The sequence below is a fragment of the Onychostruthus taczanowskii genome, unplaced genomic scaffold (genome assembly GCF_017590055.1).
Source record: "Onychostruthus taczanowskii isolate IOZ18803 unplaced genomic scaffold, ASM1759005v1 scaffold107, whole genome shotgun sequence".
Taxonomy (NCBI): Eukaryota; Metazoa; Chordata; class Aves; order Passeriformes; family Passeridae; genus Onychostruthus; species Onychostruthus taczanowskii.
In genome coordinates, this window is record NW_024497297.1 from 964,070 (window position 1) to 979,075 (window position 15,006).

General features: G+C 44.6%; 1 protein-coding gene across 1 annotated transcript in view; it reads right to left on the minus strand.

The window, feature by feature from the left end:
* The window catches only part of CTNNA1 (catenin alpha 1), a 116,913-nt gene that overhangs the window by 69,838 nt on the left and 32,069 nt on the right, over positions 1-15,006 (minus strand). The window lies entirely within an intron of this gene.

The window sequence follows — 15,006 nt, forward strand, 5'->3', positions numbered from 1 at the left end:
AGAGCTGCTGATATCATCACAAAGCCTCTCTCAATGATTTTTGAGTGGTGTTAGGAATCTGGAGAGGTCCCAGCTGACTGGAAGCTGGGGAACATTGTTCTGATTTTCAAGAAGGGCAAGGAGGAGGACCCCGGAAACCACAGGCCTGTCAGTCTCACTTCAGTGCTGGGTGAAGTTGTGGAGGTTATTCTGGGAGGGGTTGAAAAACACCTGGAGGACAACGCAGGCATCAGTACAACCAGCACAGCCACAGGAGGGGAAAGTCCTGCTTGTCAAACCTGATTTCCTTCTGCAACAGGGGATCCCACCTGGCTGATCAAGGAAAGCCAGCTGATGTGAGCTTTTTGGACTTCAGGCTCAGGCTGGATCTCAGGGACAGGTTCTTCCCCCAGAGGGTGCTGGCACTGCCCAGGCTCCCCTGGGAATGGGCACGGCCCGAGGCTGCCAGAGCTCCAGGAGCCTTTGGACAGCGCTGCCAGGGATGCACAGGGGGGATTGTTGGGTGTCTGTGCAGGGCACCAGAATCCTTGTGGGTTCTTCCAAGCCAGGATATTCTATGATCCCGTAAGTCTTCTTTTAAGTGATGGTGAAACCAAACCTTTAAAGTTACTGTCTAGTGCTATCAATGTATTATTTCTTGAGGGGGAAAAAAACATTATTGCAACAGCAAAAAGTAATTTTTTTACTATTATTTGCACCTGTGGTGTGGGGGAGGAAGGGAAGGGATGAAGAGAAGTATTTGTCAGGTCTGAAAAACAACAGATTCTCAAACATTTTGTACTACTTTTATACCACTTCTAGGTAACAGATGTCTCCACCAGTGCTCTCTTAAGGCTTATTCTTATATCTAGCAAGTTAATAGCATATGTTTTATGATATATAGCACAGAGGTTCTACACCTCTGCAGCACATTTATACCAATGAAGCAAAAATATCTATTTTTAAGATCAGTAATGGTTGGAAAGTGACAGGGTGCCAAGAAAGTCATCCTATAACAACATACATCTTTTCCCTAAAAGTGCAAAAGAAAACCCAAATTGGCAATAATGCATGGAATCAAGTTTCTCCAGTTTCCATCACATCATGATGCTGGGGCTCTACAAGCCAGACGAGACCCAGCATTAACCAAGCAAAAGTACCTGAAACTCTTTGCAAAATGGCTCAGGTTTCTATTTCTTGTTACCCTGCAGGTGTTTCTCAGCTGAGCTCAGGGGCAGCTGCAGGCTCTGACTGCCCTGGTGCAGAGTGCCAGGCCCAGCCTCCAGCAGCACACTCAGATCACAGAATATCCTGAGCTGGAAGGGGCCCACAAGGATCCAAGTCCAACTCCCAAGGGAATGGCCCACACAGAGATGGAGCCCCACACCTTGGGGTTACTGACACCAGGCTCTGACCCCCTGAGACTGTCTCAGGGTCACCCCCTCCACGCCAAGGCAGTTCCTGCCTCCATGTCACGGAGGCAGAGGAATTGTGTGTCTATCTCACCCAACTCCAGATGTAAAGGGGTTACTCTGCATCCTACTCCTGCAGTTTGCCATCCCGTGCTCCCACCCCTCCCTGCTGTGAGCTGCCAGGGCTTAGGACCCCAGCACTTCCCGTCAGGCTGCCCCTTCTCCTGGACCACAGCCCCCAGCTGCCACCCAGCCCAGACAGGACCACAAAGCCTGTGCTGGAAAAGGAGTAGGATAGGAGTTGTACATCACAAGGGGCCCTGGAATGGATCACAACTGCTGATAAAAGCTCTCTTTCAAACCTGGAGTGTCTTCATGCAGCACGCAGATCAAAATAATGCTAGATCCCCCCAGCCAAGTGCAGCCAGGTGAGATCTGACCCAGGCTGCTGTGAGTGACAATCAGGAGCTCAAGGGGGGCTGCCCAATATTTTGTCAACACTACCAGCTGTTTCCTCCTGAGGGATTTTGCTGAGTGACAACTGGTTAAGCTTGGCTATAGGTCAATTCATCTCACTTCCAGTATGCCTGGTTAGATGGGAGAAGCAGGATGGATGGCAGAATGTCTCAGAATACCAAGTCAGGGGGACAAACCACTTCTGGCAGGAGCCACCAGAGAGCTGCTGGGGCTGGCAAGTAATCTACCACTGGAGCTGCTTTTTTACAGGCTTGGCTTTTCTTTTTTGTGCTAATCAGCAACCTTATCTAAGGAGTATCTTAAGTTTTAACTTTGCAGATTACATGAATTAATAGATATATCCAGAAGCATGAAAAGCAGGCTGAAGTTTACACCTGCAGTAATTGTAAAAGCCTTGAGATACTGTAGTTTTTATCAAATTTTACATGTGTGTAAAAGGCTTTAGAAATAGAACTAAAATTGGAACAACACAGACCCCTGCAAAACTCAAATTAAAAGGAGTGAGCCAAGGCAGCATATGCCCTTTCCAAGAGGAAGAGAATGCATTATAAATCTGGGAATAAAGCCACCTAACTCCTGGCAAGACAGCTTGGAGAAACAGATAAAAAGCAATCCTACCAATATGATCACAAGACATTCAAAGTTAGAATTAATGTATCCTTTATTCATTATTGGAAATATAAATAGGTTTAATTTGCAACAGATTTAAAAGTGTTTCCTGTAGGGTGGGGGATTCAGCAGCCTTAACCTGCAATACACCGACAGAAAAAGTAAGTATGCAGTTGCCTTTGACAGGAAGCAATAGGCATTAGAAACCAGGAACAGCAGGAAAAGCTGACTAATTGTCAAGAGCCTCAAGTCTTGGCAGCAGCAAAAGCAGCAGAATCTCCTCTCCATCACAGAATCCCAGAATGGTCTGGGAGGGAACGGACCCTAAAGATCATCTCATTTTACCCCCCATGGCAGAGACACCTTCCACTGTCCCAGGCTGCTCCAAGCCCCAGTGTCCAGCCTGGCCTTGGACACTGCCAGGGATCCAGGGGCAGCCACAGCTGCTCTGGGCACCCTGTGCCAGGGCCTGCCCACCCTCCCAGGGAACAATTCCTCATTCCCAATATCCCATCCATCCCTGCCCTCTGGCAGTGGGAGCCATTCCCTGTGTCCTGTCCCTCCAGCCCTTGTCAATTGTCTCTCTCCATGTTTCCTGGGGCTCCTTCAGGCCCTGCAAGGCCACAGTGAGCTCACCCCAAAGCTTCTCCTCTCCAGGTGAACATTCCCAGCTGTGCCAGCCTTTCCTGCCAGCAGAGCTGCTCCATGCCTCTTCTCATCCTGGAGCCTCCTCTGGCCTGGCTCCAGCAGCTGCAGCTCCTCCCTGTGCTGGGCCAGGGCTGGGGCAGCTCTGCAGGGTCAGCATCTGTGGAGTCAGGTGAAGTCCCTGAGAAGCCAAAAGGGCTCAGGAACAGCCCCGGCTGCCCAGGAGGGAGATCCCACTGAGGGCACTCAGACCAAGCCAACCGCATCCACCATCAGCTCCTTTCACCCAGAGCCAGTGACTCCCCAGGGCACCGTGGGGGATTGAAAAGCCCAGAAACGTGGTGTGCATACCTTCATTTCTCACCAAGCTATTATTTACTGAGCTAACTAATTAGCCAGCCACCCTTGCAGATAATAAGAATGCATTAAAGTATCTAGAATTCCAGTACAAGCCTGACATATACGAAGTGGCTGCCCTTCTTCAAAAGAAAGTGAATGTCAAAGGAAATAAACCATTTAGGAACACTCAGCACATCTGAGGTGCAGGGGAAAGGCAGCATCACCTCAGCATCCAGGAAAAAAAAGCAAAACAAAGCTGAGTGCTATGGGATGCCAAGACATTTCACACTTTTATTGTATCAGCTTCTACTTCTAAAGAGATCATTAGAAACACAGTTTGAATTAGCATTAGATAGATGATAAAGTAACAGCTATTCAAAATAAACAGAATTAATACACAGAACTGCAAAAACTGGCACAGAAAAAGTGGGCGATTGAAGGTACTTAAGCTGACAGTAATCTGAAAAACCCAGTTGGTAAATTCAGTTTTACACCAAGAAATAACTTGTAACTGAATCTGCACTTCACTCCAGTCTAGCACTGAAAGCACCCTTCCCTGCACACAGGCACTGCTCCAGGAGTGGGTAATAGAATCAAAGTCATAGAGCTAGTTTACAAATTGCATAAAATAATCCACTGGAAATAACACCAGGAATACTCCCAGGGGATACAAGTGCCCTGCGTACTTGAGTGCCCTGCTGTTACAAAAAGAGCTCCCCAAGTCCAGCTAAGGATACCCATAACTCGGGGCATGGAGGAAATAGCTTTCCACAGCACTACAAAAGTGAAAACTGGGGATAAACATTTAGAGGAAGTTTGGAGAATTCAGCACCTGTTACCAAAAAGGCAGTTTTACATTCTCTGTGAAAAAGCCTTCCTGAGAGCATTGCGGGGGGGTGTGTACAGGACAGGAAGATTTGCATAATTACCATTTTTTCTCTCCACACACATTCCTGACAGGCTGTCCTCATTCTGCAGAGTGCCTGCACACACGGGAGCTGCCCCTGGGCTGAGCACACCTGTGACTGACCACAGGGGGTAGAGCAGGAACCCACCTCACCTGGGGCTACCAGAGAGACACACCTGCAAACCCCCCTCACAAGAACATCAACTTCTCCACGGCCCGGTGAAGACCCGGCCTTCCCCAACGGAAGGGCCCTGCAGGAAGGACCATGCCCATCTTGTAGGCCATTAGCTCCAAAGGGGTCACCTGCACAGGCACAAGCCTGAAGAGCTTTCAGCTTCTTTCTCTTCAGTTATTTCTGCATTAACTTCTTGTTTTCTTGGCTTTTTTCAGTCCACTGACCTCTAGAATTTGGATTCTTTGACTCCTGGAGAGATGCCCAAAAAACTCATTCTGCCTCTAAGGAAATTCACAAATTGGCATTTAAGGGGAACAGTATCAAGTGATATGGCTGCAGTCTTATTGTGTACTTGACATCAGAGCTCTCCAGTCACCTTCTTCCCCCAAAATGACTCAATAAAGAGTCCTCAAAGGAGAGGTTCAAAGGCACAGTAGGGAAGAGGAAGCCAGCCCCACATCCCACATTCTTCCCTACACAATCCAGCAGGCTGAGTGCTAAGGTGGGGGTTACACACACAAACTCTTTGAAAAGGGGGAAATGAGTCTGAAGCCACAGATGCAGGAGCCACCTGGACAGTAACAGGCAGCCAGCTGCTCAACCTCTAAGCAAGCAGAATTAATTGCATTAATTCTGGGGTTTAATCAAGAGAACTTGAATAAAAATAATGCATACTTAAAAGCAGTTCAGAGTATTGGGCTAAAAACCATGGGGACAGCATGTACATGGAGGGATCTGACTTGGGCAGCACTGACATTCACAGCTGCAATTCATCTGCTGGGAAGTCTGAAAGGAAAAACATCCATCAACTTCCAACACCAGATACAGGACAAAATGTGTGTGCTACAAACAAGTCCCAGGGTTATCTTCCTACTCAGCAAACAGGGGCTTTTTAAAGCATCACATACCAATGTTGCAGGTAATATCAGAAAAGAAAAGAAGATTTTAAAAAAATAGCTGAAGTCTCAAGCACATAATGAGATTGGTGTCTCAAAGAAATTGCTGTAGTATCTCCAGCATTCCTTAATATCTCTGTATGTATTTTAATTTGGGAAGAAATTATGCAACTACATTCATATATCAAGACAACATGAAAAGAAATTTAACAGTATCAGGATTATTTGAAGTCTTGAATACTTTGGGATAGTCAGTGTTCCAACCCCCTCAAACTGTGTGCAGCCTCATGGCCAAATCTTCATCTGTCATCATATTAAAGAAGCTGCCTGCCACACTTGCAGGTGGGAACCTTATTCCGAAATTCAGTCAATCAAAAGCAACAAAAATGTACTTTATGGTTTGGTTTTGTTTTTTGGTTTTTTTTTTAAGGAATCCATCCTTTAAATACAAGGTCAAAATAAATTCCCTAAACCCCAGCAGATGAGAGGCAAGCTAGAAGGATGCTCTGGAGCAGTCATGGCACCCAGGACAGATGCACCTGCATCCCCAAAATGTTCCTCATCTCTGTCCAGTCAGTCCCCCACACACTCCCATGTCACCCACACTTCCTGTGCCTCACAGATTTCACTCTCAAGATACCACTTCTACAAAGCTGAACCGATCCTAAACCAAGAACCTTCTGTTTTCAGAGCCTTTTCCCCCCAGAGAAAGAGCAGACTTCATTTCCCCAGATCACTCCGCAAGTTTCAGAAAGTAACTGATACCATCAATTCGCGTTATCATATTCAGCAAACCACAGCTGACAGCACCTCAGGCATATCAAATAGATTCTGAGCTGAGAAGCAATTTTTTTCTTCTGGCCACATATGGCAGCAGTGGAGCACCCAATGAATGGCAACAGCCTTGCTTCTTGACAGACAGAGGTTACCAGAACACAGTGGAGTTCATACTCCACGAGTGGCTGCACATCTCACAATATTTGCATTTACTCTGACACACACAATAAAGAAAAACACCCTCCATTTGTGGAAGGCACAGGTATTTGTGAAAGCCGGCACAGAACCATCTGGGTTTGATTCTTCACTGCCTACTGCTAATTTTGCACATGCCCTGGTTTTCCCTTTGTGGCTCAATACCAGTGCTTTTTTTAATTGCTGCTGAAAAAAATGCACCTTTTAGCCCATCTCTGCAAGGCAGCTCCTGGCCTGACAGCCTCTGGCTTTGCTGTTCTTATTGTAAGAAAACTACTCTTCTAGAATGCCTGTTCAGCAAAACAATTTGTGAGTATCCAGTCTACAAAGTCATGAAGTGTTTTCAGACAGCCTGAGCAGGTTTTTAACCCTGCCATACACAAGCTGGCTCTATTGCTTCCCCTATAACTCCCATTCCTCCTGCTAAAGGAATGTGTCCCTGTGTAGGCCAGTAGGAAGCCAAAGTTCTCTCCTCTATTTCAACAGCTTTCCAAGATACAGCTTAAGCCTCATCCTTTTCTCAGACATAAGAAGGATTAAGTCACTCTTTTACCTCTATTTAAATTCTAGAGGGCTGCCACTATTTGGATAAGCCACAAATGCTAATTATTCTGTATTGATTCTGTTGACTTACTGGGACAAAGGAGGTCTGAAGCTCCAGGACACATTAAGAGCATTACAGAACACCAGCTTTCTTACACAGGATAAAACAGGTTAAGCAAGAGCAGAGTCTGGATAATAAACACCACATCCAGAACAGAATATCCCAGTTTCCATCAAGACCTCTAATGCGTGCAGCAGGAGCTGTAAAAAAGATGAAGAGGTACTGGAAAAGAAAAAAAAAAGAAAAAGCACAACAGGTTTTACATGTCACGGGAGCACTGGAAAGGAGACAAGTGGTACCACACAACCACGTGTGGGACATGTGTACATTGTACACAGTGACTGTTCCCCTTCTCTCTCTTCACTGTCTCCTGAATCCCATCCTGCAGATGGAACTTAATCCAGACTTTGTATTAAATCAAGGCAAAAGAAAAAGGAGAAGTTGAGGACTTGAGAATCAAGTATGTCGTTGCAATACAAGAACTGTGGTATTCCAGCTTTGTAGTAATTCCATCATCCCCTTCTTCCAGCGAGAGGAATTGAAAAGCCCAGTTGTGTGTGTAATACTTCTGCACACTGAGAGCATGATCCTGCTGGAGGCTAAAAGACTGTTTATCCACAGATCAGCAGTCACTGTGCAAACTTACATGCTCCATTCCATCCATACTCCTCAAATTTGACTTTGAGAGACTACTCAAGTATCACCAAATGGAGTAGCATTAGGGGTGACTACATATTTGATCTTATGTAGACAGATAAAGTTCAAGTATTTTCCTACAAAACAGTAGAATTCAAATGAATTAAGCCATAAACCACAATGTTAAGGCAGAATCCATGCACAGCATTAGTGTATTTATGTAAAACCACTTAGAGTTCAAGGAAAGTAAAACACTGCAAAATGACAACCTTCATATCACAAACAAGGCAATACACATTTTTACTGCAGGTTTTCCCTGCACCAATCTTAAATGTTATTTGATCAACATGAGATTAAGAAAGGTCGAGGTTTATAATGCATTATCAGAAGATCAGAATGTGTTAACATTGGGGATGGACACGTGCCTGACAAGAAAGGAAAACCCAGGTGTTCCACCAACATAAAAGCAAAGGGTGAGGGGGGAAAGGAGGGACCAGGTAGGATGGGAGCCTTCACTGCCATTCAAAGTATCCACAGGACTCAATTCCTGTTCAGAGCCAGCACTAGAGCTCAGCTCGGCTGCACAGCTGGCTGCAGTGAGCACTGTAAGTGAGGGCAGCCACCTTCCTTCTTTTACATATATTAAGAGTCTGTAACAAAAATGCTGCAAAGCGTGGAAAGGCTGCAAGGGTGAGTTCTGGTGTACAAGGCAGTTCAGAACAAATCCCAGCTGCTGTCAAATCTATTCAATTTAAGAGAGTTCTCACTGGCAGCTCTGCACCAAACAAGCAGCAAAGGCTGAAGGCAGTGGATGGAGCACAGCAGTGATTTAAGACTTCAAGAGACTCCTAGGCTCCTACTGGAATCAGACCTGAGGTGTGAGTGCTGGGCTTTGCTGAGATTCTCTCAGGAGGCACTCAGCCAGCAATATGCTTCTTTAAGAGGTGCATCTGCACAGCACAAAAACTGTCTTGGGTCTGGAAAAGCATTCCAGGACTTGCAAGCTGTGCCACTGGCATCAGTGGCTGCACTGGCCTGTGCCCCGACCCAGGGCACACAGCTGGAGCCCAGATGTGCTGCCCTCCCTCCCCTCTAGGGCTGTGCACCCCAAGCTGTTTGGGGTCTCTAAAGCAGCAATTCCACATCAACACTGGGACAAGCTCAGGGAAACCACTGAGGGTGATAGGGAAGACTCTGAAGAGCTTCAAAACCCAAAGATCACAAGGTGTACAGAACTTTGCATGAGCTGGACTCTTCAGAACTTCTCTTAAATTCTGCAAGCCCTTGTATTACTCCTTAAGAAACACAAGGTGCCAGAACATCTCCTGAAAACCCCACACTGAAGTCCCAAACCAGGATGGTGCTGTGTGAATACCTGGAAGCTTGATTCTGTAGCTCAAAAATGCCTGACTGACATAGTGGGAAGTTCTCACCACCTTCATCTGGCTTCATTCCAGTGATGCTGAAATATTTACTCTATGGAAGCCTGTAAGCATTAAACTTAAAACTCTTATCACTTCAGAAATGTTCTGTTTTATAAGCAGCATTTTTGTCAAAGCAATAACGTCTATGGAAATTAGGGCCCAGCATAACAGCACAGCTCTCTAATGAGCAGCTAAGTCCATGACAGGAAAACCCATCCAGGCTTTCAAGCCACATCCATCACGTCAGCATTCAGGCATCTTAAACTGACAAACAATATTAAAAAAGAAAGTGTAGATTATCTCAAGGCAGAATTTTTATCAGCATCTTTATCATCAACACAGATCAGTGTGCCATTTTAATTCACATCTATTCCCACAGAAACAGATGCTTTAATTAAAAGGGCTATGCAAGAGCCCTTTCAGTATATAGATACTTGCTATAAATGAATTTCACAGTCATGTGAAAATTCACGTGTTCCTTTCCAAGCTTGGGTCCTTGATGGGAATACAAAGCTGTGGATCAACATTATTAATAGGCAAATTTATCATGAAAACACATCTCCATTCTGTAAATTGCAAGTGTGTCAGGAGCAGAAATATCCTTTGCTGGTAGTTCTGAAGACAAATGATTTCTCCCAGCAGATATTGAATAGATAAGCCAGACACTTTTCTGCCCAATCACTTTCCAAGCATCAGAGATGTTCAGAGAAGCTTAGGAAAGAAAAGCAAAATAGTGCAATTCGGGTTGAGCAAACAGCATTTGTATGTCCCCTAGCTGCACTGAACACAGACACAAGGGTGCAACCCAAGCATTTAACAAGTTATGGGTCCACCACGTCCAAATCCAGCAGTCTTGTGACCTTCTCTGGAGACCCTGAGATCCAAACCACGCTGGCCTATCAGAGTTCCCTGAGGGAGAGCAGGGCCACAGCCTGGGCTCAACCACTTCCCTCACCTTGAATTTGTGCCATAACAGCATGGGTTAGGTTAAAATCTAAAACAAACAGAAACACAATCCCCACCCCCAAACAGATCCTGTTGTGGTGCTCAAGCACTTGAGGCCAAAGAAAAAATGGAAACCAGGGAAAAGAAAAAGCCATCCTGAAGTGATGTGTGCCTGGAATGCCTGCTCTGAACCAGCTCCCAATGGCTTTTCTCCATTTGCTGCCAAGCACCTCTAATGCAATGCAGACAGTCAAGGACACAGTCAGAATGTTAATATGAAAGCATTAAAATTCCCATTGAAATGGGACCTGTCAGGCTACTTTATGTAACATGATTTATCGTTTCCAAATGTAGTAACAAGGGATTTTATTGTACAAGAGCATGCGGTACACAATGGGGCTCCGGGTCCATATTCCGCACTCGCCAAACTACAATTCCTGACAATGTTTCTGCTGGTACATGGCTGAGTTACTGGTCTGTGCATGAAAGGGGAGCTGAATGCATTAGAAATTGATGGGGTACAGAATAGACTGAAAATGAGAGCTCTCTGCACTTCCCTGTGCATACCAAAGACAGCCAGACACCTCCGACCACTGCTGGCCCATGGAAAGGAGCCCAACTGCCCCCAGGGCTCCTGCACCAGGCAGTAAAAATGGACTGCCAAAAGCTGAAGGAAGTTTTTATTTCCAGTCTTACACATCAGTCAGGTAACTGATGTCTTCTGCAAGTTCAGGGCACACTGAGAGCACGCTGGAAACTGCTGGTTACACTCCCAGGGCATGGCCTGTGCTTTCTACCCTACTAAACCCCAAACCCCTTCAAAGCCTGTCCTCAAAGGCAGCAAATCCAGCGTGCCACGTGTAACACAGAGCCAACAGCAAGGCAAGCTGCCCAAGTCCTGTGCTAATGACACCCACAGGGTTACAGCACAGAGCACGTACCTGTCACAACCAAGTGGATTCCTGTGCCAGTGACACATTTTCTTTCTAAAATAGAGAAATTTTTCAGCTGTCAGCCCAATGGGCATTTTTTAATGCATTTCAGTAGTTTAGATATCCGTGTAGTTTTCATTAGAGTTATGCTAACTTTGAGGCAGAGCTGAGTAGCACAGAACAAAAAAGCAGAGATGTTGGCTGTACCTACAGTAAGGAGAGGAATCTCACCAGCTGCCAGTGAAAAGACAACACCAGGATAAACTGGCAGCAGTGTCAAAAAAATATACAGCTTCATCCTTTTCACTTGGAGCAAACTGCAACAGGTCAACATGTACCCACACAAGACCATGGAGTTAGACCCAAAAGACTGTTTTCCATTGTATTTTCTGATATTTCTTCATTGATTGCACTATTAATCTTGATATCATTCAGTTTGATGCTTTGCTCTGCTCTCTTGCCCTGCCTAAATCTGGAATCGATGTTCAACTAAACTCAAATATGCTTTGAAATTTCTTTGTTTAATTAATAAAATACACACCAAGAATGCCTGACTGCCACAGATCATATAAAGATCTGGGTCTTGCCATCTGTGAGTTATATTACAAACTTAGCTGCAACTCATGTGGAGAATTTACTGCATTCCAGGCAGTTGATCCCAGAACCAAGACCTTGGACTACTCTGCTTTCACAAAGCTACTCAGAATCAAAAATGAATTTAGGCCGTCCCCTCCCAGCTCTGCCATTCAGCACCAGCAGCAAGAATCAAGCTTACCCCAAGTAATAAAACCTAAATGCAAATAGACATCCATGCTATTTCAATCCAGGAGGGATCTGCAATGCAAGTTTAAACAGGAAAACTATTTTCTGTTGAAATTGTGAGAAGTGAGTAAAAGCCATAATGGAAAACAGCTCTCCTCAGGCGAAGTGGAAGAGGAGGGGAAAAGCCAGAGAATCAGATGCTACAATTAAGGGATGAACAGTTGGGATTTCAAAGAATGTGGCTTATAAACCAAGAGGCTGGGTCATGAAGTAGCTGATGACATTCAGTGAATGCAGGTAATGAAAGCCCATCTCACTTACCATCCACAGAAACAGACTCCTGCCACTAGCCACGACTTCTCTTGCCATTTTCAAGAGCAGCCCAGAAGGTCAGAAGTGCCTCAGCTGCAGTCTGCCAACTTGGGGTAAGATAAATTAAACAGCTCCCTTGCTCCTGTCCTTCTGCTTGCAGGGCCCACTACTGACCACTGTCTGACACAATGCTGGCCTTAACGTAAAAGATTTAGTCTGGCCAAGCTGCTCTTGAAAATGGCAAGAGAAGTTGTACTAGATGACAAAGGAAATCATACACACACCAATCTAAGAAAAAGGGGATTCAAACTTCTGTAACAAGCTACTGAACAAGCAAATCTTGCCTTTCTTTTAAGGGCATAATCACAGGATCCATCACCTTGCCAGCAGATGCAGTGGGGGTCAAGAGATCCTACAATTCAGTTTATTGCCAAAACCTGTTATTCAGCTAAAAACTTCTGCCACACTCCATAACACAGCTGCCAATGCTTCCAGACTTATAGACCTTCAAGGACAGGCACAGAGAAACAGTTAAACTCTGGGTCCAAAACACTAAACTTTGAGTTATAAACTGTCTAGAAAAGTCTTGTTATTGCCAGAGATCAGAAAGAAAGCCCGAAAGCTAGAGGAAGTCACTGAAGAGAAGGCATTTAAAGTTAAAAAGGAAATCTGTCTCAAGACAGTCCTGTGCTTCAGCCTTTCCAGTCTATTCCTCATCCAATCTTCTCTGAATTTTTACACTTGGCCAATAAATGCCTCTTACTCTAGCACTTGGATAGGATTTACGATGCACTGCAAGTGCTGTGCAATTAACAGATTTAATGCCCAATTCACTTCCTCCTTCAAAGGGAGGCTGGAGGAAAGCATCCCAGGAGCTGTGGGTATATCATACATATACATGAAATGACATTTCCTCTGCCACTACTCTAAGTCAGCACATCCCTACTCTTCCTGCAGATGTATCAAACCATTTTCACTGTTTAGATTCCCAACTATTAGTCATTCTTCAGCTTAATCACAGAGGGGTTTACAGTATGGATTTTTACACACCATCCCACATTTTCACCATAATTTATCAATTGCTTTTTCCACTCCATTTCACTGAATTTCTAATCTCATTTCCCCAACTACACTGTCTACAATCATAACATAACAGTGACTTTAAAAAATGCAGTATGCTCCACTAATTTCACAATGTGCCAAAGGAGATAACAGAGGGAATACATTCTTCCCATCTCAGCATGATTACTTTAACTTGCCTATCAGAGACAAAAGCACATGGCTGAGGAGGAGGACAGGCATTGCTGTGAGAGGAAGCCAAAGCTCTGCACTCTCACATGGCTACCTGACCAACTTTCAACGAGACAAATGCCACCAACTCCTCAATGCAAGACAGAGCATTTACCTCTTGCACATGTTTAATTACCCTTTGGTGGCTGCTCCATTCAGAATCGTGCTGACAGGGCTCCATCCAATCCAGCAGCACATTTGAGGGATTATTGCTGATGCTTCACAGACTCATAAAACACCCTGCTCAAAGGAGTTTTGAGTGGCACAACTTCGTGCTTTGCTTCCCAGCTGCAGCCTGAAGTTCTACAAAATGTCAATGTTGAGCACGAGCTACTTTCATAAGCAATTAAGACAGACTACATGAATACCTAGCTCAGCCCGCAGGCTACATCAGACTTGCCTTTCAGTTTTGTTCAATTACTTTACCCTTCTCTTTGGTAAACAGAAATCCTTGTTTTCCTTTCTCTCTACCACACTCTGCATCTGTTCTCCAAATTCCACTACCCCAACCCACACATGGCAGCCCCTGGACCAGTTTTGATCTATGCTGAAATCACTTTGGCCAAAAGATTTGAAGGTGAGGTACCTAATGCAGCAAGGTTCCTAATTAAGTGCTACTGTCCAAAAAGGGTATCTCTGAACTCAGTTGCACCTCAAACAAGTTCAAAAGCACAAATAAGATCTCAAGGCCTTCCATTAAGATTTATTCAGACAACTTGCCACAGTGCTACAAGTCACACAGTTTGCTGAAGTTGTTGCCATTTCTGCAACTTTATTTCTGAAATCAGTTTTATCAGTACTGAGATTTAACAATTATATATAGTCTTGTCTATAATCTTATGATATCCTGATCTCACCTCTCAACACTGCAAGGTCTTCAGCTTAAAACCCACTGGAATAAGAGCAAAGCGGCAGTGGAGGGGAAGGAAGTCCAGTATTAAACCATGATGCCCTCAAATGCAGAAGCTCATCCACATGATATGACACTCACTCCAACTGCAGAAACACTCTCAGGCTTCAGACACTGTGTGCACATTCAGTGCCTAAACACTGGAAAAGAATTGCTCCAAGCCCAATATTTACATCAAACTGCTCTCAGATTTTTTTACTACATATTTAACTTCACACATCACTTCTACTCAAACTGAGCAGCAACAATAATCAACTTGATTCTGATAATTCATGCTTTCAGTTACAAAGATGACACAGTTAAAGTTTCCAAGAGACAACAGAAGTGAACTTTTTGCATAAACCCAGTTACCTTATGTAAACCAAGGTTTGAATCTCTCTACAAAACAATGTCAACAGTCATAAAAGAGAAGTAGAAGCAGTGCCAAGGGATTAACACTTTAGGATGATAACACTTGTTTGGAAGACTGATTAGTTTTAAGGTAAGTATCATTGGTGATTTAAGAAGGTTTCTTTCCACCTCATGACAAACCTTTCAGGACCCCTTGTTACTGCTCAAATTCTGTCTGGGAGAGAACAGAATTCACAGAATCACCAGGTTGGAAGAGACCTTCAAGATCATAGAGTTCAACCCAGCCCCAACACCTCAACTAAACCCTAGCACCCAGTGCCACATCCAGGTTTTTAAACACATCCAGGGATGGTGACTCCACCACATCCCCAGGCAGCCATTCCAAAACTTTATCACTCATTCCATGAAAAACTTTCCTAATATGCAACC